This window comes from Molothrus aeneus, chromosome 1 (assembly GCF_037042795.1).
Source record: "Molothrus aeneus isolate 106 chromosome 1, BPBGC_Maene_1.0, whole genome shotgun sequence".
Lineage (NCBI taxonomy): Eukaryota > Metazoa > Chordata > Aves > Passeriformes > Icteridae > Molothrus > Molothrus aeneus.
Window position 1 is genome coordinate 81,997,190 of NC_089646.1, and position 26,804 is coordinate 82,023,993.

The window sequence follows — 26,804 nt, forward strand, 5'->3', positions numbered from 1 at the left end:
CCCTTTTCAGCAGTTCAAGGCAAGTGGGTGGTTGTCAGCTCTCCGCACAGGCTGCCCAGGTGGAATATTAAACTAACTTGAGCATTTGTTTCTGGTCTGCTCTTGTCAAAATCGATTTGTGTGAGAAAATCCCCAATTCTTAGCCTGTCTGTGTAATACATTTCTCCAGGCAAGTGCTTAGAATGATCTGCTTCACAAACAGCCATAGGGATTTCTGCAGATCCAGGGAGAACAGCATGAAGCCTCTCCTTCTGGAGAAACTGGAAAAAATCCCAGTGATCATCACAGACATTTGTGAGCACCCAAACACAGGATGCAGGGATTTTACTTCATGTCAGGTGCTAACTTTTCACAGAGGCCAGGACAGGATACTCTACACAATATTAGGTAGTATAGGGAATGGCATAATAGTCCAGTCTTTTTATTACTTTTCTGGAAATTAGCTCTTGGCAGTGCTTGATTCTGACAGTCACATTAAGTATTTCAAAGTAACTTGAAGGCAAAATTATTTCATTAGTTTTTCTTTGAATGTGGAGAGCTTTTCCTGGGAAGACAGGAATTACATTTTGAGTGCAAATCCATGTGTTTCTCATGACAGAAGTACAATTTTATTCATGTTTATTAAGGAAAAATAAAGATATGGAATGTGATTCAGTTTCATTTAGAAGCTTCAGATGGAATTTATACAGATAGATATTAGATCCCTTCCTTTCTGGAGGAATTCAATGTAATTCTCAATAAACCTGATAATTTTCGCAACTTGCATTTCTGACACTGGACAAAATGTTCATTAAATGCATGTAAACTTTCTAAGCACTCTCTCCAAACTGATGCACTCATTTCAGCCTTCCACTCATTCCACACACTTACAGCAGTGTCCCGTCCAGCAGACAGCATGTTATCCCCCAATAAAGAGTTAATAAAGCATTGCCAGTTCAGATACAGATCTATTACACCAATATTTATGAGTGATTGAATCTGATGAAAAAATTTTTCTTCACTGTCTTCCTTATATTCTTAGAGACATCCCTGGACAAATGACAGGAAATTAGGAATAGCTGGGGTGTATGACTCTAGAAGATATTAATGCCATACCTACAGGATAAGTCTTGGCAGGAACACTCATTGTTTTCCATTGAATATATTTGTACAAAGAGGGATGATTTGCTGCTTCTAATGCAACTCTTTGTATTACTGTGGACCTAAAGAAGTCCACTGTTCTACATTGTGGATACGCAGTAAAAATTATAGCATTTTCTGGAAAGGTTGTAATGCAAGAGTGAGGTAAATACAAAGTTGGAAGAATTGTCACTATCATGTTTAAACAGCTTGGATTCTGAGCCTACACAATTCTCCAGCAGCCACATAAGAAATGTGTGGCAAAACCACAAATTAAACAGGTTTTCTGAACGCTGTACAAAAGCCTTATTCACAAGGCAATTCTTTCAGGTTTTCTCTGTTTTTCATCAACAACTGATGGCTTGTAAGTACTGAAGAAGTGTGCAGTTTACAAGTCAGGATTTTCCTGACTAACACTTAATAAAGAAAGATGATGCATACAAAAGGTCAGCCAAAAAATAAATAAGTAAAGCATGTGATGACAGAAATAATCACTGGAGATAGAGAACTCTGGCACTAGACAGAAAATCCTGCCAGTGAATCATCCCATTAATACAAATACACATGCTGTACTTTGATAAAGCCTCTGTGTAGGCTCCAAAACATAAATCATTCGAACAAATTATTTATTTAGATATAAGGAGAAAGGCAAATGAATGTAAAATTAAATGTGAGGGATTTTGTGGGGTTTTTTTAATTTTTAGACTGCCAGGTAAACTAGATTGTCTCCAACAACCAGGAGATTATCTTATTTGAAAAAAGTGGCATATGGGAAATACAGATTTATGAATTTCTTTTATATGTTAAATAAACAATACAGAAAAAAAATTCTGCAATAGCTTCTACTTCTATTCTGAGATCTCCATCTTCCTATCACTTTGAAGCTTCTTTCACTTCATCACCTCTGGGACAGGTGTGAAAAAGTATCACAGAAGAGACAGTGCCTCTGAAGTGAAGCATAACAAGCTTCAGTAATTTTCTCCAGGAAAATGACAGACACCTAAAGAACTGAAAGAAACTTGAAAAATTGAGAAAGGCTCAGCAACCATAGACCTCTTCTGGTTGGTTGATTATGGAACCATCAATATTCAATATTGCTAAACAGCACCTTTCCAGAAATTCAAGAATGTGTAAGGTATAGTTTTGCACAAATAAGTCAGTAACAGCCCAAGACAGAGAGCTCTGCTGTCTCTTTGATACACACTCAACCTCTTCAGGTCTCTGCTGCTGTCTTTCTATATTTTTGCTTTGTATGTTTTTCTCCTTGTGCCCTTCTAACTGTTTGGAAGGAATTTAGCTAACATTTTAGCACTTAGATGAGACATAATTAAACAGTGACCTACCTGGTCTTCCTCACTGTCCTGAGGCCTGATTATGTGGTATCAATTCCTTCAAAACCAAGCCCATAATGGCTTGCATGAAACTAGAAAGCTGAGAAGACACAAGTAGTGTAGAGTGAGAGAAACTGAATTCAAAATGCTGGCATGTCACAGCTCAGCTGCAGTTACCAAATACCAATTCTATGGTGACTTGCTGGGGGTCTCAGAGAAGATCCCTTCTTTCCTTCTGGCTCCCTTTGTGCCCTGTATCCAGGAGTGGTACTTGATTAAATGAAGGTGGAAGCACAATTGCATCCACCAACTGCTCCCCTCTATCCCCATGAAATGACTGCAAGTTTTGCACAGACTTTAAAGTGAGCAGTCAACCAAGTCCACAGGCACCCAGAGAGGGAGAGAAAACAAGTCTCAGAGATCATGAGGCTTTTTCTAGAAAAAATAAAAGTCTAATCTATGTTTTTCTGCTTATCATGAAGAAGCAGCAGACTGCAAATCTGAGTACCACAACAGTGTACTCATACACCACATCAGGCTTTTCTAGCACATAATGAAGAGAACTTTGATGGCATTTTAATTTTGCTTCATTCTTTGTGTAAACATACAGCTGTAAAGGAGCCAGTCTGCAGCAATTCATCACAAATGAACAAAACAGCTTGTTTGTTTAGGTCAAGGTTCTTCACACAGTTTATAAAACATTTATGTTTGGACCTTTTAGTTCAAACATTTTCAGTAGAGTGTGATCCTAAGACAGTGAGTATTGCCAGAAGCAGGTCACTTAAATTAGAATTCGCTTTATTTGTTGACCTGGGGTGAGACAGGGTAGGACAAGGAATCTGTTTTGATAAGCTTGAGCTGTGCCTGTAGAATCCTGTCTTAAAACTGTGCTGCTCCTTTTTAGCTGCTACCTGAGGGAAAACTTAAAGCTTAAGACTTGGCTTTAGGGCACAACAAACACCACAAACTTGGGGTTTATTTGCTTAGTGTGGAAAGTACATTTAGGAGTCTGCTACACTTCTCATTTTCTTAACTCTACCCTATCTTTCCCTGAAATTCTTTTCACACAGACACTCTAGGAAACCAGTATTTTTATATGATTTTAATTTATTCTTAGACTATATATCAAAAATATGATATATCCACTTTCATTATTATTTTATTATGAGCTCAATCTTGATGTAAAAACAGATCATTCTAAAATCAAACTTGGTGTCATATGATTTGGATTTTACAGATTATGTTGAAGTAGTTCTTAAGGCACGCCAACTGCCTTCACTTTTCAAAACATTTAAGTCTTTCATTATTTTTTTGAATTAAAAAAAAAAAGGCATATCATGTGTCTCAGCCAAAATAGCTCTCAAAAGAACACAGGTTAAAACCAAAATCAGTTATTTCTACTTTTACCTCTTGCTTTGGCTTGAGATGTTATTATTTTACATAATAAAATTTATTTTGAAAGTTAAAATAGGAAGTAAATAAATAGATCAAAACAAGTAATAAACAAAACCAGTTCATAAAAGCAAACAAAACAAATAAAATAAATATTATAGAAATCAACAACTTACATGGAGCATTGTTACAACACATGCTCCATGACCATTTGCTGAACATGCTACAGTTTGCCCATGCTCTTCTTGCACCAAAGAGAACAAAACCAGGCACAGCACACCTGATTTGTCTCACCTGTGCTGATCACCTTCCTTGACCTGCTGGAAATGAGTCAGGCACAAAGGGTTATGGCGAATCGGGTGACACCAGATGGGTGACCTGTCACTAGTGGGGTTCCACAGGGCTCCATCCTCTTCCCTATGCCCTTTAACATCTTCATTAACAACATGGATGCAGGACTATAATATGGAAGGGATGGATTATATAAAACTGAGAGGAGCTGTCAACTCTCTTGAAGGCAGGGAAGATCTGCAGAGAGACCTCAACAAATCAGAGGGCTGGGCAATCACCATATGAAGTAGAACAAAGGAAAGCCCCAGGTCAATCCTGGGTGTAGGTACAGACTGGGAAGGAGATGCTGGAAAGCGGTGCCATGGAAAGGGACCTGGGGGTCCTGGTGGATGGCAAGTTGAACACGAGTTACCAGTGCCCTGGCAGCCAGGAGGGCCAAGCCTGTCCTGGTGGGCATCAGGCACAGCATCACCAGCCAGGCAAGGGAGGGGATTGTCCTGCTCTGCTCTGCTCTGCTCTGCTCTGCTCTGCTCTGCTCTGCTCTGGGGCAGCCTCACCTCGAGTTCTGTGTGCTACATATAATATAAGAAAGACATTAAATTACTAGAGAGCATCCAAAGGAGGGCAACAAAGATGGTGAAGGGCCTTGAGGGGAAGCCATGTGAGGAGCAGCTGAGGTCACTTGGTCTGTTCAGCCTGGAGGAGACTGAGGCAAGACCTCCTTGCAGTCACAACTTCCTCATGAGGGGGACAGGCTGGCACTGATCCCTTGTCTCTGGTGATCAGTGACAGGAGGGAATGGCCTGAAGCTGAGTCAGGGGAGGCTTAGGCTGGATATTAGAAAAAGGTTCTTTACCCAGAGGGTGGTTGGGACTTGGGACAGGCCCCAAGGAAGTGGTCATAGCACCAAGCCTGACAGAGTGCAAGAAGTTTCTGGAGAATGCTCTCAGGCACAGAGTGACTCTTGGGAATGGCACTGTGCATGGCCAGGAGCTGGACTGGATGATCCTTGTGGGTTCCTTCCAACACAATATTCTGTGATTCTGTGAAACAGTTTTCCTAATGCAGCCTGTGTGGCACGGGCACACAGCTGTCTCATGTTCATCTTGTTCTCCATCAGGACTCCCAGGACCTTGTCTGCAGAGCTGGTCACCAGCCACTCAGCCCTGAGTTATGCTGGTGCATGGGGTTGTTCCTCCTGGTATTCAAAATTTTGTATTTCCTGTTATTATAGTTTGTAAGACTATTCCTCCCAGTGTGCAGGACTCAGCATTCCCCATTGCTAAACTTCATGAGACTCCTTCTGGCTTCAGGCTCCAGCTTGTCAAGCTCCCTGTGAAAGACAGGACATTCAGCTTGTTAACTAATCACTAACCTCCCTGCCCTGGCTCTGCATTATCCATCAGTGGTGAGAGTGCACTGCCCCATTGTCCAGGTCATTCATGATGTTAAGCATGATCAGACCCAATATTGGCCCCTGGGGCACACCACTAGTGCCTGACCTCCAGCTGGACTTTGTGCTGCTTTTGACAACAGTCTGAGCCCAGCAATTCAGCTACTTTTCAATCACTGTCTACTTGTCTACGCTGTAATTCATCAGCTTGTCCAAGAGGGAGGTTATGGAAGGCAATGTTGAAAGCCTTTCTAAATTCAAGATAAACAACATCCAGTGCTCTGTCCTCACCTGCCAAGCCAGTCATCAAATTGTGTCAGACTGTCAGACCACATTCCCCCTTCATAAATCTGTGCTGACTAGTCCCAAACACCTGCAGAGTGCCATCAGAGTCCTTTTGAACCCATGGTGAGAACCCATATCTCTGCCTGTAACTGCAGCCACAGAACCTCTGCTTCTTTCCTATATGATGTTTCCATGTAACTTTTTTCATATAGTAAGACATGAAAACTTGCAAAGAAATCTGTTGTAAAAGGGACATCCAGAGATAAACTGGAATTTGTAAAGAAGGTGTCCAATGACTTAAAAGAAACCTGCCTTTGTTTAAAGCAAAAAAGTTACTTCTACATACAATACCAAGAGAAAATTCCCCTAAGAAAATCTCATTAATACCAGAAACAAGTCTGCAAGTTTTGAAATTCTAATACCAGGCTGTCACACAATATGTGGTCATGCATTTTTCTTGCTTGACTACCAAAAAAGCTACTTATCCCATCCATTTCAAAAACTTCACTGGTATTAGTTTAATATACTTACTATTTCCCCCTTTTCAGTGGAGTAAGAGGGCCAATTACTGAACCACCATGGATGTTCTCTGTTAATGTTTCCTAGTTCAGCCTGGGATGGTAACAGTCCAACAACTACAATTCTTTAAGTAGAGAAAATGTATGATTATGGAGGAAAAACTCTAGTACATGTTAAGAATGGTATGCTACAAAATTTAAAGTAATATTTGCAGAAAGCAATGGAAATCAGGAGATGCTATGGGTACTTAACAAAACTGCTCCCTAAGAATAAACAATACTTTTAAGACCAGTTCTTCACATAAGTCCAGACACTGCAGAGATGTTTAAACATTAAGACTATAGAGGCTCAATAACATATAATGAGATGTTCAGTCATGAAACTTTCTTCTCTTTTTTAAGACAGGCAAGAAATCACACATAATAAGTAGTGTAGACACATTGAAATATTACAGACTCTCATAAATTGGTTTATTTCTTGTTTGTCAACTAAATAATATGCCTAAAAGCACACTTTTTCTTTATGTTCAAAAATGTCTCCTGTTTCAGAAGCTTAGAATTATGCTCCAAAGAGTGCCTATATCCTAATTGGCTTTCTATACTCAAGTTTCATTCCACATGCCATCTTTCACAATTTCTACACTGCTTATTCCATACCTGAGAAGAGGCAGAACACCACAAAATACAGGAAAACAGCTGATCTCCTCCTTTCTATTGATTTCACAGATCTTGTAGAGTACTTCTCCCACAGAAGCTCTGATCAAGGCCTGGTCTAGAAAGAAATTGCTGCTTGCCTGCAAAGTCTGGGACAAATCTGTCCAGCAGAGAGGAAGAAACTTCAAGAGGCTAAAAAATCTAATGGAAGTGAAACACTTGTTGGTTTGGTTCCAAAGGGAATCTGGAAGCCTTTCATTACAGCAGCCTCTGAGTGATCTGCTGAGGAGGAAAGAGGCTGGCAGCCAAACTGGCCCAAAAGAAGGAAGAAAGATATTTCATATTCTTCGAAAGTTTTATTAGTGTTGACACATTTCCACAGGGTGTTTCACCTTCAGTGCATCAGCACTCTGTGGTGGAAACACACCTGCATGGAAAATTTCTGCTGATGCTAGAGCAGGTGGCTCTGACTGCATCTAAATCTGCTCTTTTCCCTTGCTTTCAAAAGAATTTAGAACAGATCCTGAACAATTTGTTAGAAAACCATAATCAAAACTGTGAAGCTTTCTAAAATTAAAACTGAATTTATTAGATACTATCTTCACTCTGCTACATTAATTATCTCTGTACAACTGCAATACTTTCAGAAATGGAAATATAAAATCTACTTGGAAATGGAAATCCAAACTTTGAAAAATTGTACTGATGTAATATGTATAGACACATATCGTTCTCTACCCTTAGCAGTTTTTAAGACAGCAGGACAGCAGGGCACACAGTTAACCCAAGGTAGTGCTGACTGTAGTAGGAGAGCTCTGAGTAGAAAGTTGGACTAGTGACTTCCAGAAAAGGAAGTTTTTCAATTAGGAATTCCCAAAGCTACCTTATTTTCACTGTGGCAAAAAGTAATGTTGGAAGGGAACCACTAGTTTAAAAACCTTTGAGTGGTTCTAGAACATATTGTGAAATAATATCTTCTAAACAGTAAAGCAAAATCCTCATTATAACCAAATATTTTACCGAACTTTACCTATAAATATAAAAGAATTGCATTCAAATATAGTGTAAAATTAAATTAATATAATTTTTTTTAGAATATAAAATCAAACTGATTTCACAGTTTCTTTTGAGTACAGCTCAACATGATTATGTGTATTTCCTTTTAAAGCCCATGGAATCTATCTTTTTCTGGTTATCACATAGTTCTAACAAAAATTTCATGAAAAATTTGCACTTACACATTTAAATCCAGGAATATTTTTTCAAAGCTGAATTTGCCACATGTGCAAAGAAATCAGCCAGATTTTAAATTTTATTATTTATCAGATTCAAAACTCCCATGACATGTAACCTTATTGAGAAAAAAGTGGGCTGTACAGGCTAGATAAAGTAACATGTTACAAGGAGAGAGATTATTATCTCAATCATTTTAAATTGAATAATACTAACACCTAGCATGCAAGCTGAGAAAACAAAGGCCTGACTGCCAATATTTGTTAATCATTTGAATACACTAAATCCCTTATGCTTTGGGAGAAATACAGAATAAAATTAAAACAATGTTTAAATATACAGAATTTTCAAGACCAAAGGGTGAGCTTCAAGAGCATTTTAGTGTGTACCACATTGCAAAAAAAGACTATGAACTATATATTTATATGTGACTCATGAGGAATGGACTCCAACTGCAAAAGAATAAAAAAAGCCTTGATTTTGTTCATTTGTTGGAAACAGCAGTGCTTTCTACTTCCTCACTTTAGGAGATAGACTGTTGATATCCTCACAGAGTTGTCTCAGCCTCAACCTCTTTCCTGAAGCAGTGATGTCAGCTGATAAGAAATGCACTCAGTCATATGCTCAGTCATACTTCTTCTCTCTACATCTGTATTATCTCCTAGCTTCTTGGTCAGGTTGTTTAAGATCTAGTTCAGGTACATTCCAAAAACCTTGAAAAACAAAGATTCTACCACTGCTCTGCAGCACTTGAGATTCTCCACTTGCAGTAGTATTTTCCTTGCCCACGCAGATTTGCAGAAATGGGCTGCAACAGATCTCTGTCCCCTAGATTGCAAACTTCTCCCACACCAACATTTCGCAGTTCTGATTGAATAGAATGTTCCATAAAGGCAGAAAAAATAGCAGCACCTGAGACAGGGAAATGAAAATTTGGGAGATTATGCATAGGAACCATGACCTCTCTCAGAGAGATAAGATGCAGATAGTCTGCACTCAAGGAGTAAGTCCAACTGGAAATTATCAAGAATTCATATCTTTGAATGGTTTGGGTTTGAAGGGATCTTAAAGATCATTTAATTCCAACCTCCCTGCCATAGGCAAGGAGACCTTCCACTAGACCTGGTCGCTCAAGGCTCCATCCAACTTGGCCTTTGACATTTCCAGGGGTGAAGTATCTCTGGGCAACTTGTTCCAGTGCCTCACCATCCTTACAGTGAAGAATTTTTTCCTATTGTCTAACCTATATCCACACTCTTCCAGTCTAAAACCATTCTCTCTTGTCCTATTGCTACATTCCCCTGTAAAAAAATCCCTCTCCAGCTTTTTTGTAGACCCCCTTTAGGTACTGAAAGGCTGAAATAAGGTCTCCCAGGACCCGTCTGTTCTTTAGGCTAAACAATCCCAAATCTGAGCTTGTCTTCATAGAACAGGTGCTCCATCCCTCTGATCAGCTTTGAGGCCCTTCTCTGGCCTCAGTCCTCCTCTGGCCTCAGTCCTAGCTGTGCTGGGGAGCCCAGAGCTGGATGCAGCACTGCAGATGAGGTGTCACCAGGGCAGAGCAGAGGGGCAGATTCCCCTCCCTCTGGTGAGAGCTCACCTACTGACCCTGCTGGCCATGCTGCTTTGGTTACAGCCCAGGCTACTGAACACTGGCCTGTCTTATGACTGTCCCCCACAGTTCCCTTACTTGGCAGCACAGATCCTCAGTAAGTATCCATGTCCTGCCTGCTTTGAGACTGTCTCCCACTTCCCTGGCCTGGTGAGGGGTTCCAGGCATTCCCTGTGGCCTGAGACCTGCAGAGAGGCATCCTCTTTCCAGAGCAAAGTAAAAACACCAATCTGTGTGTGTGAACCCCAGTGGTTATTCCAGAATTTTCTAATGAGCACTTCAATTTAGAGAGCAATTGTTTTGCCATCAGAGAAGCTTTTGTGGTCAGGAGGATCAGTGCAGGGATGGATTAAGATGCTTTCCCAGGATGGAAAAGGAGCACGCAGATGGATGAAGTAAGAATCCTGTGTCAGTTTCTATCCCAGGCCTGAAGGAAATGGTCAATAATCTCTACTTAACAACAGCATTCAACTTAAATTTCCCTTTATTATCTTGTAAAGATTTTCAGTCACGTTCAAGTGAAAAGGCTGTTTCATGCAGAGTTTGCAAAATGACTGAAATGAATAAACAGAGATTATCCTGCAATATGTTTGCAGCATGGCATCGAATCGGTCCCGTTATTAACTGGGAATATGTTATACTGAGGTAAATATTGGCAAATTCTCCCTTTCCAGAGAAAACTGGTTGAACAGAATGAAATGTAATGGAGTGATCTCTCCTTGAGGTATAGAGACTAGGTGGTTATCTATGGCTGCAGCAAGCACAGACACAACATCTATCAGACTTGTCGATTCAGTAGCCTGATAATAATGAATACTAAACCTAAACAAACTAAACAGCAGTAAAGGCAGCTGATAATCACTGACAGCAGCAAGTTAACACTTGAGATCAGTACAGAAAAGCAAGCTCATTGCATAATTTAAGTCCAGAAAAATGGCTAGTAAATTCTTTGTAAACAGATGAGAGGGAGTTCCCATAATCCATTCCTGTGAATTAGTGCTGGCTATCAATATCATAAATATTCACATAATATTTTCAGTGTGGTAATCACCTAAAAACTGCCTTGAAGCTGTCTTAGGAAAAGACCACTACAAACCACAGCTTTAAAAGCTTTCATTCTTGGATATTTTATTATTTATTCTATTCAATTTTGGTGTTTCTCTGCAGTATGTAAAAATCAAAAAGATATCACAAGTTGAAAGAACACAGTCCCCATGAATCCATTGTTACAAGTCTGACAATGCAAAATTGTGAGATATGTTTATTGGATGAGCTATCATATGCATGGTTAGCATGGAAATGAAAGAAGCAGCAGGCTGCCAGCACTCAAGCAACCAGATTTATTACAGCTGTTTGTGTCCAAAGGTTTCTTGCAGAGTTGTTTTTTGAAATGTGCCTGACTCAGGTAGCGCATGGTTACCAATAGCTCTTACCAACCTCCAGAACCCAAGTTAAGTGATTGTGAAGTGATTATGGCAGTCTTCAAACAGTAATTCTGAGTAACAGAAAGCTCCTAGAAGAAATTACAAGCTTAAGACTTACAAGCTGAAGCCTTGTAATTAAACAGTTGCATTTGTTCACTACTCCTCTGAGTGAAAGAAAAACTGCAGAAAATTCACTTTTCATGACATACTCAACTTTTTGTTTCACAAGAATAGTATGACTGAATGTCTAAGAGGCCCTTTTCCACACTGGAACTGCTAAAGTGAAGACAGTCATTTCAGTAATGTCTGAGGCTTCTCAGCTTTTTTGTGGAGTACTTGGGGAATATTTGAGGAGAACAGAGATGTACTAAAGATTGAAGCTTTGGCTCAGTTAGCAAAACCTGACTGCTTTCAGAATCTCACTGCAACACAATAGGTGCATGGGTTCATCTGCCATTCAGTTGCAGCTTTTATATTTTAATGTATAAGAAATGTTATTACTAAATTTATCAGCTTTTGCACATAAGATTTTACACAGACTCAAGTTTTATGTTGCTGATACTACAACAGTGTGCGAAGTACTTTTCATTACTTCATTGATAGATCAAAATCCTTATTTTGACAGTGCTGACTCAAAGTCTGAAAAGCCTAGTGAGAAAATAAGAAAATAAGAAAGGGGAAAATATCATTCACTTATAAAATTGCTGTAAAAAATAGAAACAATAAAGGAATGACAAATAAATAAATACAAAGCTGATGGATATGTCCAGGTTATCATGTGCCAAGACTCAAATTCTGAATTTTAGCTGATTTTTTTTATATTTTGAAGCAGTGTAATAATTTCACTGCAATACACACACAAATATTTAACCCTTTCTACATTCACAGAACTCAAAACTGTTTTTTCCAAATATTGAACACGTTTGTTTCCTATCCTAAATCCTAAAAACTTCATATCCTAAAAGCTTTATATCCTATCCTAAAATCTTTATGAGCTTTGCCGCAAGAATTATGCTTAACACCTCCAAACCTTGAGAACACTTAACTTCCCAAGTCATATTTAAATCAATCTGGATTATGTAAATGCTTCTGAGTTTTAAGGATAGTTTTCCTTTGGGCTCTCAGCCCAACCTCTTGCATTTCCAGGAAACAAAAAGAAGGATACATGCAGGTAAAATTTCTTGCTCCTCAATATTAAAACCAACAAAATTGTACACTGTTGACTAAGTATCTGAAGGCAGATGGCCCTTAACAATTATAGTTGGCAATAAAACAGATTGAACCTTTAAATATAAAGGTTAAGACCTTTAAATATAAAGGTAATAAAACTAGAACACATTTTAAATCTGGAATTTTCTTTTCCAGTACTCAAACTCTATGTACACCTTAAGAAGGTACTGCTCTCTCTAAACTATCCACAGATATTCTGTCATCACCTCTTTCTTCTTCTTGCATTATCCAAAACCATATCTGAGAAGACAATGGGATCCATTGTAACTGAGTATTTTTATTAGTGTTGCTTTTTCTTATTGGGTTGTTTTGTTGGTTTTTTTAAATTTTATTTTATTCACAGGTAGAAAGCATGTTATTTTCCCATGCGAAGAAATAGAACCAAAAACTATTCCTCTGATGCTCTTCTGCAGAAACAATGCAAATATGTCTTGTCTTCCACAAGCTAGTGGTTGGTTTTAACATATTTGCTTCTAAAAGATTGAAGCCCTGTTAAGAGCTAAGATAGAGCTCTTGAAATGTTTCTGAAGACAGACCAAATAGCCATGCCCAACAGGGGAGGAAGATTCAGACTACAGTCTCATGCAGACCACACTTTATTACTGAAAATGTGGAAATAGACATTGTGGGTGAATTTGCTCTCCCCTGTGTGGGAACAGGACAGGTGACCATGGTTTATTTTTACTAAATGAAGGTCAGTGACTGATAGCTGGCTTATTTCCCCCTCTGCTTCTGAAGTAATCCCACTGAAAATGACAATCTTGACAAATGAAAAGGCTGCACCCTTGTATTCACCTCAGATAAGTCAGGACAGACTAGTTCAGCACTGAAGGAACTCCAGGCAGCTCTATGCAGAACTTCATGCAGTAGCATGGCTGACTCTGAGAGGGGTCTTTTGTACAGACTGGGCAGTCTGGGGGAAAATCGATGCACAGCTCCTGAAGCATCCCATGCTGAAGATGGAATAAGTAACACTTTTGCTCCCTGAAGACTTAATACCAACTCACTGAGTCTACACCACAGAGGTTTGATTTTTGCACATATATTTCTATGTGGTTATGCCTAATGGGCTCCTACTACCTAGGAGCCAGAGCAAGCACTTCATGGAATAATAATGTTAGCAGGCAGGTACTGATGTGAAATAAGAATTATACCATTCTTAAACCCCAACCAAACAAAGACTTATGATTATCAGAAAACCTGTTTAGTTCATTACTTTTTTTCTCTTGAAGTAAGAAAAATAAATTGGCCAATTAACATACAGAATATCTGGTATTCCACTGTTGGTATTTTCCAGTTTAGCTAGTGGAATGGCTCAAATTCCAGCCCTAAGTGCAGTAATAAAATTAACAGCTTTTTTGCTGTTGGAGGCAAAGGAGAAACCTCCCTGGCATAGAATCTGAGGACACTTTACTTCAGTAACAAAATGAATATTCATTCTTTTAGTTGTTACCTGTGATCTGGATAGCTGAACCCAGATGCTGATCAGCTTTGCCTCAAGCAGTGCCCACTGCAAGGGCAGCACCCCAGAGATGCTTGTCTTCATGCAAAGTTAACAGAAGCTCAGAAGTGAAACACAAGAAATTAGTTGTTTATTCAATTTCATACCTTACATTTTTCCCTCATATTTTTTGTTTCCCAAAGATTAAGACAAAAACTTTAAAAAAATCAGGCAAGCTGGCTTCCCCATTTAAAGAAAATTACATTATTGGTTTGTAAGATGGGTTTTATGCACCCTGCTGTGCATCCTTACTGACAGGATTCAGAAAACTGAAGCAACACTTTTTATTGTCTCTCACATAAGAAGCAATAGATGTAGAAAAATAGACTTAAGTTTGAACATTGAAATCCTTTTGTGCAGCAGGTACATGTGTTTTTGTTCTCACAGCTTGTCTCATGCGTGGTTGTTCTGCCTCAGTGCAATCCTGCAAGCATATATCAAACATAATACAGATAGTCTGTAGCTATCTAATGGCACTCAGGAGGCATTCTAAAGTGTATCAAAGTTGATTTGCCTTGGTAGTTTGGAATTCCCTACAGGTGATCTTCTGTGAAAAATAATGCTTGGTTTAGGTAGTAGCATATCCACACTCTTCAGCAAACCATTTTCCTCATAGTGAAAGAAAAATCATGGCTAATTCCATGTACTAATATCCTGATAGGGATCTAAAGTCACCTACATGCTGCTGGGTTTTTTTGTTTGGTTGGTTTGTTTTTGCTGAGTCTTAAGTATGAGGCAGTTCCTATTAGGTCCCCCTAAAACAGTCATTCCTGAATTAAGGGGCCAAAACTGGACACAAAATTCTAGATGTGGTCTTGAAAGTGCTAGTAAGAGTAAAGGAAGGGTTGCTTCCCTCAACCTCCTGGCTGATAATACAATTGAGGAAATGGACTTTCTTTGCTACCAGAGTACACTGATATATTTAGCTGGGGTCTACTAAGACCTCTGTGTCTTCTTCTGCAGAGCTGTTCTTCACACACTGAGTTTTCTGAGGCAGCTCTTGCTCAGAGTCCTGTAAGGCATTGCTGAGCTGGGGGAAGGTGATGAGTGATTGCCTTTGCATCACTGGTGTGGGGATGGTTTACCCACTTCTTTCCTTCACTCATAAAATTGTTGATGTCAATTGATGAACTTCTTCACCTTTGCTCTTGCTGTTCTCTCTCCAGTCCTGCTGGGAAAGAAGGATTGTGTGGTGCTTAGCAGCTGACCAGGGTCAACTCATAACAATTAGATACAGAAATACTGGGGATGGCAGTGCCAAAAGCCTTGCTGCAGTTAAGGTAAAAACATCTACTGCTGCCTCCTTATCTACAAACTCAGTTATGTTATTCTAAAAGGAACTCACATGCCATACCTTTTTTAAATCCATGCTGACTTTCCCAAGCTTCTGCTCATAAGTGCATTCCAAGGAGACTTGCTCCATGATTTTTGAAGAGAAAAAAGAGAGGCTGATCAGTCTGTCACTTCTTTAGTTGTCCTTTAAGTTTTAAATGAAGCCAATGAATATTTGCTCTCCTTCAGCTCCTGGGGATCTTCCCCACTCTATTCAGTACATCAAAGATGAGAGAGGGCATCCACAGTGTGATGCACACCAGCCAGTTCTCTCAGCACTTTTGCATGCAGCCTGTCCACTCTTCTGGGTCTGAATGAATTGATCTCAGGTGATTCCTGACATCATCTGATCTACATCCACTGTTGGTGGTTCCTTCTCTTTAAGGAGAGAGGCCTGGAAGACATTGCTGCTGAAGATTGAGGCAAAACAGCAACTGAGCATCTCCTCCCAGTGTGCTCCAAATGGCACTAGAGCACCTGCCCTGGTCAGCAATGGGCCATGCTTTCTTTGAACAGCCCTTTGCCACTGATTTAGAGTTTTCTTGATGCCCACTTAATTCCTGATGCTCTTTGATATCCTGTATAGCATTCTTACATGAGTGGGCAAGGTCTCTTAAACCCTCCTTTGTTGTTTGTTTTTGCTGAAAAACAAATCTAGCACATATTTTAATGTGGCAGCAGCTCTCTAGCCACAGAGAGAAACACACAACTCTCCCAACCATCGTCCTGGGAAAGGCTGTGAAAAGATCATAGAAAAGAATAAGAAACAATTCTTATCTTAACTTACTACACCTAGTATTATAAACATATAAAATGTATTATAGAAATTTGTTTACCAAAAAGTAATTTCCTAACTTACCAAGAGTAATAGTGTTTGAATGAAAAAACCAATCAATTCCATATCATAACTATCTATAGACCAATAAGTTTCTTAATAAAAAAAATTAATCAACTTCTATAAATCATAAAATCAATACTGATTATTGCCCCTTTGGGGACCAGTTATACTACTACATTTAATAGATAAAAGCAATGAGAAGGAGTAGGTAGGAAAGGAAAGAGAGTGAAAGAAAACCAAATAAACTCAAATGCTAAAATGCTAAGGACAGGCTCAATGTTCTACATGCATTCAAGAAAATTTGAACTGTAAATAATTGAGCTGACTTGAAAAATCTTTTGAATTTCTGATATGTATTTATTTTTGGGAGAGCAGAAGGACCAATGTTCATAGAAGTTTCCCAGACAGACCCAAAATTCCAGTTCCCAGACTCTTTCACTGTCTAGCTTCTGAGTCATTGTTGCCAGTGCTAAATGGCCATTGCTAAATACTACAATTAAGCTATACAAAGAAGCATAAATCCAAATTTGGACCAAAATGACCAGTCTTGGAAAATAAGTTTTTGCTCTAAAACATTTTCCAAATCATTGATGGTTTGGTAGGGTTTCTTTTTTATTTTTTCACTTTATTAGCAGCAGTATCACTACAAAATTATATCTCTTTAAGAAAAAAAAAATAAACAAGAGCATCAAGATTGATTAATTTTCTTTATAAGATGTGACTTAGTGGCTACATGAGGAATTTGCCTTACCTTCTGTTGGAGATCAAACCTCCCATAGATCAATATGTAAGATTTCTGCAACAAGGGTTTTAAGAAGCTATTTCAGGCCTCAGCTGAAATATATCATAAATCAAGAAGTCCATCTGCCATTGCTTCTGAAAAGAAGCTAATTCTACCAGCTAAAAATGATAAATAGAAGTGCTTGAGGTTAAATTTGTTAAACAGTCTCTAGACTTGCAATCATTTGCAGCTCTTCTGAACCTAAATCAATGGACAGCCTCATTTTGCTTTTGCTCCTACTGTTTTATTTTAAAGCAATCTTTTACTTACTTTTTGACATTGTCATGATACTTTCAACTTTCCTTACAAAGGTCATCCCAATGGGTATCTCTTTATTTGCTCTCTCTCTGTATGATATAGATGCTATTGAGGCATGTTCACAGGAGCAGAAGAATACAACACAAAAATAAGAAGAGAAAATCTAGATATAGCTCCTGTGTTCTTTCTCTTACCCACTCAGGCAAAATAAAACTGTGACAAAAGAGTAGAGGAGTATAAAGTTAATGGCAGGTTAGTAGAACAGATTGAATATAAAAATTTGCAGAAATGAGATGTCAGGTATCAGCTAGACTAGAGCACAGACAACAATGGATCACAGTAATAGTTATTCATCATGACACAATGAGGATGGCACACTGCAAATAGTATTTTTAGTCATATGTAATTAAGACACAATGGATTTATTTTATGCTTTACCCTTAACATTATAATTTTTTCACCAGTGATTTCACAAAAAGACTCTAGTTACAGAGAGACTTTGCCACCACTCATGATCTGATTTAGGACATAAGAACTGCTTGCTTGTGTCCAAGTACAAATTTCTGCTCATTGACAATATTATTTGTTCAGAAGTTCCATCCCTGTTCACTTCTGATATTCATATTTTGCCTTATTTTAATTAGAGTAACAATTTCCACTAAAGCAATTAGATTTTTTCTCCCTAGCAAATCTATCCTTAGTTTTTTCTCTTTCCTATCCTTAGTTTTCTTTCTCTCTACAAGATAAGGTCAGACAACTCCTTTTAACATCACACAGGCTGCTATTTCCAGAAGCCTTTTTCCCTTTCCATCTTTCCCTATCTTAAAGGTGGTAGGCATTATAAACACCACCAAAATGTTTCCTCTGGTGCGGCAGCTGCTCACGTCCTGGGCAATGAGTGACCAACGATGTTGTGTTTGTGTAACATGTTAAGGGTGTTTGAGGAGTGCAGGGAGCTGTTGATGGCCTCAGTACCAACATGGGAACGCCTTCTCCCAAAGAGGTCACAGAAATCACTGAAGGCAGATGTGCACAGCACTCCCCAAAACAGTATCTCACCAGGAACGTGAGCTGTTTGGAAAGTATGCATCCTTCAAAGCAGGTGACTGCCGTCTTAGTTCAGCACATTTCCTGTATTGCTGACTATGGTGGAATTTTTATCTAACTTCAGCCACAAATTAAAGCTGATTGCAAGACAGCAGAGTCTGCAGCACCTGACAGCAGTGAAAGCATCCTCTGCTTCCTCAGAGAGTAAGTCCACCTGTGACAGAACTGCCTTCATTGTATTCCTCTGCTACAGTTTGCCAGCAGAGATAAACTGGGCTGTCTGCCTTAGGAAAGCCACTGTGTTTACTCTGAACAATCCAGGCAATGAATCACAGGCACCCTGTCAAGGAATCTTCTCAACCCTAGCATGCAGCAAGGAGACAAAAATCTGACAATGAAAACCGTGTATACTGAAAACCAATACTCATTATACCTGCTTTAATGATCCTTCTCCTCCTTTCTTAAAAAAAAAGGGTGATGAATATGCCAAGGGCAGATTCACAGCAAGAAAAATCTGTGGATGCTACATTGATCATTGATTGCTTATTTGCTGGCTTGCCTGGGGAATGATTTACACACACACACACCCCCTGCATGGGTGATGATAAGAGGATGCACACACGTTCTCCCGTCGTCTTCCTCACCCCGGTGCTGGAGGTGTGTATATCATGTGTGTGTATTTTTTGTTTCCCTTGACACTGCATTATTTGAACCTGGAATTAAACAAAGCCAAAGGATGACATGGCTATCTCCATCACATTCACTTGGAGTTTACCAGCATCATTGCTGAAGAAAACAATAATACTCCATCTCTTTATTCTGAATGCTCTGTCATTTAAAAAAGAAGGGCATATCCTCTGCAGAGGACAACCCAGAGTCTGCATAAATTGCCCAGTACAAGTTCAGAAACAAAACAAAACAAAACAAAACAAAACAAAACAAATGAAACAAAAAAAAAAAAGAAGAGACAAATAGAGTATTCTATTAAAAATGGGGATTTTATAGCAATTATTTCTGAAATACATAGAAAAATTTTTTCCATTTTTCCTGGTTGCTTTACACTTTATTGCAACAGAAGAGCCAGAAAAGAAAGACAAAATTCCAACCTCAATAATGCCATTGGAATTATTGCCATAAAACAGAAAAAAATATTGTCTACCCTGCACATCAATGTTACAAGCAAGTATCAACCATTCTCTTCAGATGTCTTAGAAATATAAGTGATCATCTGAAACTCACAATAACCTGGATCTCTTTTCAGATCAAAGCTGACTATTCTCTGGTGCTGCAGAGCCTCAATAAATGACTCAAAAAACAGCAGTGTAATCATTCCTTGCACAAGCCCAGTGGTAAAAGTATAAAACAAAATGTGGTTTATTAGGCCAGCTGGCATGTATACTTTGTCTTTTTGAAGCCTGCATGCACCCTTTTTTTGCAGCCTGACTCACAGTCAACTAGTTTATTTTTAATTTAGCTCTGCTGGGGATGAACTTCCCCAGATGTACTGAATTGCAGAAGTTCATACCATGCCTTGAATATTTTCTTTTAGGAGATTAATCTGGCTTTGGACCAAAACAAAGCAGGAGCACAAATCACATGTAGTCACATACCAGTGCTTAAGATGCTGTGCTGAAAATCTTATAATGGAAAAATACTGTTGAACTTCAACGCAGAAGTTTTATTAGGAAACAAATTGGTAATTTTTAAAGCAAACATCAGGGAAAAGGTTCTACTGGATAGATGGCAGCGGTGGTCCATTAAATCCCCTCCCCCAAACCATCCCTTCCAAATATGTGTAGGCACAAAGTGTCAGGAAAGCAAGAGACCACAGACATCATATAATGCTGTAGGTAGCAGAGGCACCAAGGAACAGCTCAGGCTCCCCAGTGTGCAAGTTTTGGGTAACCTCTACAGGACTCTCTCCTCATTTGCAGGTTTCCTGGAGGAATACCTTTTCAATGTCTGAAGCCTGTGCCTAAAACTATCTGGGTGAAACTACACTCCATGTAAGAGAGGTGCTAGCAGTTGTAAACTGGAGACAAACACATGCAAAGGTCACTTGCAAGAGAGATTCCTGTTGGCTCTGTGCTCCAGACTGTCAGAGCCCCCCACTAAAAGGCAGCACACTCTTCTATGAAACAACACTGCACTCCCAGCTCTCCATCACCTGTCAGCTTGCTGAACCTGCACTTGCACCATCATCCAGGGCATTGAAGGAGTGCTAAACTGGACTGGACCCAATATTGTCCCCTGGGGCACTTTAGCAACAGGCTGAGCTAATCTCTTGTGACCAGCAGTTCAGCCAGTTTTCAAGCCACATCACAGTTATTTCTTTAGACACGATTTCTTCATTAGGACAGTGGTAAAATCCACATTATAATTGAGCTCCAGGGATTTCCACTACTCTGCCCTGATTCAGGAAGGCTATTGCATTGGTCAGCTGCTATTTCCTCACCATCCATGGTGACTAATCCAGATCACCAATTTCCCCTTAGAAATGGTTTCCAGGAGGATTTTCTCTTATCACCTTCCCAGGGAACAAGGCAAAGCTGACCTTATTCAGATCTTCCTTGTGGTTCATCTGAAGTGATATTTTCTTTCCTCCAGCCCTTGGGAATCTCTCCTGGTAGTCATGACCTTTCAGTGATAATCTAGAGTGGACTCACAATCGACATGTTGAATACATAAATAGAAACAGTGGATAATAATGTACTCACAGAATACAGATTCCCTCATTCCCCAAAACTTTGTCAGCAATGTCAGTTGATTAAACGAAAAAGCCTTTATAGTTAGTGAGATTAATATGAACAAGATCAGTTGTGTTTCTTCATGTGTTTGAAAGCCTCTAGCATGCTACAGGCACTGTAAGAAACAATGAATGAAAGAAATATTTCCACATCTATAGAGCAGTTTACAGATTTATGCTCTCGTTTTTATTTACCATTTGTGCATTCATAAGTTTCTTTTTCTCAAAAAAAAAAAACCAAACCTATATTCTTTTGATACCAATAAATGGAGGAAACTACCTGGAAGCTATTTTTTCTTGGAAGCATTCATTTGATCTTTTCTGAATTAAAGTTTGCATATATTTTATTAGTATATATAGCTGTGTAAACTGAAGGACACCGTTATCCAAACAGGGATTTCAAAATACATCTTATCTGTAAAGCAAAGACAAAAACTGTATGCAGATCTTGGCGATGCATATATAAAAGATGTATATTTCTATTTGAAGGTACATATATTTATTTGAATTTATTTTTTATACTTGGATATATACATGCACGTCTACAAAGAGAAAAAAGATGTTTTACACACCCCATTTAAAAAAGAAAAAGCGAAACAACTACAAACTGCTGAGAGAATTATTATTCCCATGGCCTCTAGGCAATGAAAGTTCTGAATGGACTCTGTTAGCAAGTTTTACAAGCATGAAAAATGTTTACATTTACCTTAAAATGCAGTACTCTCTGTGTGCAAATTTGTAAGAGCCTTAACAAACTTGCCCATGGGTAGATAAATATAGCCATTTCTACTTAGGAATTACCTTTCTGTTTGGGAATTTTTCAAAAATAGCTTAAAGAAATATCAGTATGTTCTGCTTCTCATAGGAGCAGATATTTTAAAAACTAATGTGTGTGAAATTCTTAGGCATCCAAAAATTTATTTAAAAAACATGACAGTGTTCATCTCTCCTCCTCCTATTTGTGTTTTCTCTAGCTGTTTTAGGCAAGGAAAATATAAAAAATTTACTACCATTAAGTTGTGCCTCTGGGGTGTCCATTGCAAAGCCACCCCTTCCCAACAAGCCTAGGAACTGTAACATGAAAAAAGGGAAAGAGATTCTGCCTTTAAAACAGTGTCTTACAAACGCCACAAGCTGATACTTGACTGTAGTTTTGGTAGCTCATGTACTGCTCCTTTCTCATCCTTGCAGAACACAAAAAGGTGGCATAAAGAGTGGTTTATATACAGGAACCTGTTCCCACCATAAGGAGGAGAGTGCAGTATTATCTTAGTCTCAAAGTAGTGATCTGTGAGAATCACAAGAAGGGAGCTGGCATTTATCTGGAAAACAGAGGGGTTTTTACAGACACACAGGATGTACAGATGCACACAGAAGTGCCTATTTCAACATCTGCCTCCAACCAAAAATGCTGAGTAGTTACAGCCCCATAATTCTGCTTCAGTCTGGTTTGATGTTCATAAATCAAGGGCAAGTGACACCATTTTCTCACAACATGCAAAAAACTGAAAACATTGAGGAGTACTGGAAGCAGCCTTGATGATCTTCCAGCAAGTTACCATACAATGCATTACAAAAAAATAAGGAAACCTATTCAATCATCCATGCAATTGAGTTAAAAGCAGATTAGAAATTAATATTGCAGACTGATGGAGCTCTACAAAACTGCTGTTTTCAAACCAACAGTAGAACCTCCTTTTTTAATAAGAACAATTGGCTTGGAGTGCTTTGTCAACATGACAAACCTTTTCCACCACAAGTGAAGCATTTATTCAAATGCTAATGAAAGTGAATGTAATTTGTAGTGGTGCTGAATCAACTTTTCAAGACTGTAATTTGCATTTCTATAAAAGTCTGATTCTTTCAAAATGAAATATATTTGAATAGGGTTTTCAGACTAAACAAATTGATACACTGTTTTTTCCATCAATTCAAAAGCATTTTGATTTCTTTATGTGAGGCAACTCTAATAATACAGAGCAGCTTTTTATATTTACACTGTCTTCAACTAGAGAACTGACACAAAATTAATTAAAATTATCTATAGCTCTTATATTAAACCATTGTTATCAAATATCACAATTTCAACAAATCAACTTTTCATATTCTGCTAATGTAGATTCATCTCTTATTTACCATAACTGACCAGGGCTTCTAGATAGTAACTTTCAGTGATGTAATATTCTTCTTATAATCACTAGCAGGCGCACAGTGATTCTCCCATTTTCATTCCTCCATGACATTCCAAAACCCATAAAAGAATATAAAATTATATTGAAAATATTGTTGCTATTTATTATATAATGACTGTCATGTCTGAAACTGGAGTACTGGATTCAGAGCTGGTCTTCCCAACTCAGATGATGCATAACTGAATTAAATCGATCCAGAGCTGGAGACATAAATTTTTTTAATTTGAGGAGCAGGGATAAATCTGAAGATGTCAGGTTAAGATGCAGAATGACAGCGCTACCCAGAAAAGAAAAGTCCCTTTTACACACAGTGAAATTGAGACACTAATAAATTGGTTGTGCAAAGCCATCAACATACCAAACTGCTGAATATATAAATATTCAGTGAGAACATCAATTTTTACATCATAGAAAATAAATGTTGCAAGCATATGACTTTGTGGGAGCCATAAAACTCAAAGCTGAGTTACAAGCAGGTCATCTCATATCTGCTGCTGTAAGTGTTCTTCTATTCTTCTTTTTAAAAACTCAGCTGCAGAATAATGGATCAAATAGGTCAATTTAGTACAATTCTTCACTACCTAGACCTGCAGCTGAATTTGTCCATTTAAACAGGGCATTTTTGAGTCAGATACATTTAAAATTATCTCTGGCATGGTGTTGACCAAGGTTTTAAAAAGCATGAAGTCTTCAGATATAGGCATCTGATATGCTATCTGCTATGGACACTACTTTAGCCAAGCATGGAGCCTGACAAAATATTTCCATCCTCAACAGCACAGAATTATTATCATCTGGGAAGCAGCATCAGCAAGGATACAGCACAACATTCAGATAAAACATGCAGTGTGCATTTTCTATATGGTTTATGTGACAACACATCCTTGTATAGTAACAGTAATTGTTATTAGGCCGCATCAAGTATTACTGCTGGAAAAGAATTTGCATTACATTCAGGACAGGTTTCCAAAAAGTTGAATTGAATATATTGGAATAGTAACACCTTCACTGTAATGATCTAGTTGAATAAAAACTGAACAACATAACCTGCCCAGTGAATGCTCTGAGAAGTTGTAATGAAAACCAATTATGATTGCTTGGCACTATTAAAAAAACCCCAAGAATCTGAAAGCATAAGAAATATATATTTAAATGATTATAGAAAAATGAAGGGGTGAGGAAGACACTTTCATCTGAAGAAATCGCCACATGACATTTCTGTTGGGCAAGGAAGACAGAAATAATTTTGTCCCATGAGTCTCCCTAAAAGCAGGACATATCTGAAGCTAACACCTACCAGTGGATGCAGTTGATAAAAACAACAAAAAACACACCTTGTCAAAAAACCAAGAAAACAAACAAACAAAACCCCATGAGATGACTTCACTGCGTTCCTGAATATAAGCAGCAGCTGATGTGATAATTATCAGTTGTACAGCTATACTGAGAGTAACTGGAGAGTAAAAAGGATGTCACAGGAGTAAGGAATAGCTCATGAATTTGCAGAACTTCTGTTTATATATATATATATATATATATATATATATATATATATATATACACACACACATATATGTATATATATATATATATATATATATATATATACACATGAGCAGTCATTTGTAAAATCAGAGCTGGGGGAAACCAGACACAAGGCCTCTGCTACAAAATCTGTGTTGTGGGTTCATATATATTAAAATGTACACATTCCCTATGTGGCCTCATCTTCAGATAAACTAGATGCAAACAAAACACTAAATTTCAGCAAATATAGGCTTGGAGGGTTATTTCAAAATGCATTTAAAAGTCCATTATTTCAGGGATACAATGTGGGACAAGAACTGGTATACTCATATATGCCGATCTGTATCAGGCAGTGATCTGAGCTGGGAGGCTTTGTTCATTTCCTACTTTACTTTAAGCTTTTAGACAGAGAAACATGAACATATAAAGATAGAAAGAAACTTATGAGCAGAATTCCTACTTATATTACTAGCAAAACCTACTTTAACTAATACTCTTATTCCTCATTTCCCATTCCAAAAGTAAAATTTGAACAATTAAGCCAAAACCTGTGGCTTTGGGGCTTAATTTCCAAAGGAAACAAGCAGACAGCAATACACAACACACTCCCCAGGACTCATGAAAAATAGGACAGGGCTTCTGTGTGAAACAGATTCAACAAGCATAGCACACCAGTTGGTACTGCTCTCCTCACAAAGTTGGGCAGAACAAGGTACTGACAGAGCACAAGCAAATTTTACTAAATAAAGCAGTGTTTGCAAATCTACTCAAAAAGATTCATCTCAGCAATCTAAATCCCCTTAGGACAAAACATTCATTTTGTGTAAAACACTGTGTGATTAATGACAAATCATGGTTGCTGATAACTGGAAATGGTGAAAGGAACAAGTTAGTTCTCGATTTCAAAATTGCCAATGAACTATTCTTTGCAACACAGCCCCCCTTACTCCAAGAGCTTATGAGACCCAATCAACCTGTACTTTTACTCTCAATAACCCCTCTCTCTCCAACCCCTCACCCCTATGCTGTTCAATATCTAAGGTGCCATTCAGTAATTTCAACCTTTAAAATGGACACACAAGTGATGTTATGTGATTCTGCCATTTCTTTCATCTGGCCTTGTAATTTTCCAAAAGAAACTTCTCAAGATACTCAGTATCTTCAGACACTGCTAAAAAATCCTATTCATTCTATTTCTGCCAATATGCTAGATTTCCTGAATTGAAATCCTGAATGAGAGAAGAGGGAAGGAAAAGGAAAGGAAAAAAAGGGGTAAGAAACATGCCAATACTACTTCTGCTTCCAGGTGCAGGAAAGTCAGCTTTAGTTTAGTAGCAGCAAACTGAAAAAATTTGGCATGATCTTAATAATTTGATAAGTCAACCCTCTTTTAAAAACTGTAGTTTAAAAGAGAAATTTCAACGTTGACCCTGTTTCACAAATTCAGAATAGCACTAAGAAACTACTGAGAAAATAGGCCATAAGCAATGCTCTGGGACAGCAGCTTTAGCACAACCACTAGTCCTTGTTAGCAGCATAAAAATTGCAAACCTCCTAAATGAAACTGCACACAATCTTCACTATTTCTTTTAAATAACAAAAGTATTGTGTAACAAATTATGTAATTTTGAGGAAAAGCAGATATGTGGTATTTCTATAATAGAAGAAAATCAAAAGATGTTTAAAAAGCCACCCTCCTTAAGTTGAGAAAATTTCGTAAAACACACCCTATATGCTTTTCTAAAAGAAATAGAGTCATAAATCAGTATTATCTAATTACAGAGAAACAAAATGGAATTAAGAAAAACACAGCTTTTACTGCAAGCCTTTTCCATCTCCATGATTCCTGTATTTCAGAGGTCCTCCTCGATCAGTGTTGCTGAAAGAAACTTCCTCTTCAGGTAACACACAGTGATGTTTGCTGGAGTTGTTTGAGCTTTGGGCTTTGCACCATGCAGTTATAAATTTAATAATAACCTGCAACAATTTTTTGTGGTTCTAAGATATCATAAAGCTCACAAGCTTAACTAAGGATTTACCCCTAAATCACCCAAATGTTTTAATTTTGCTGAGGATTGACAAAGGAGAGGAGAAATGCGC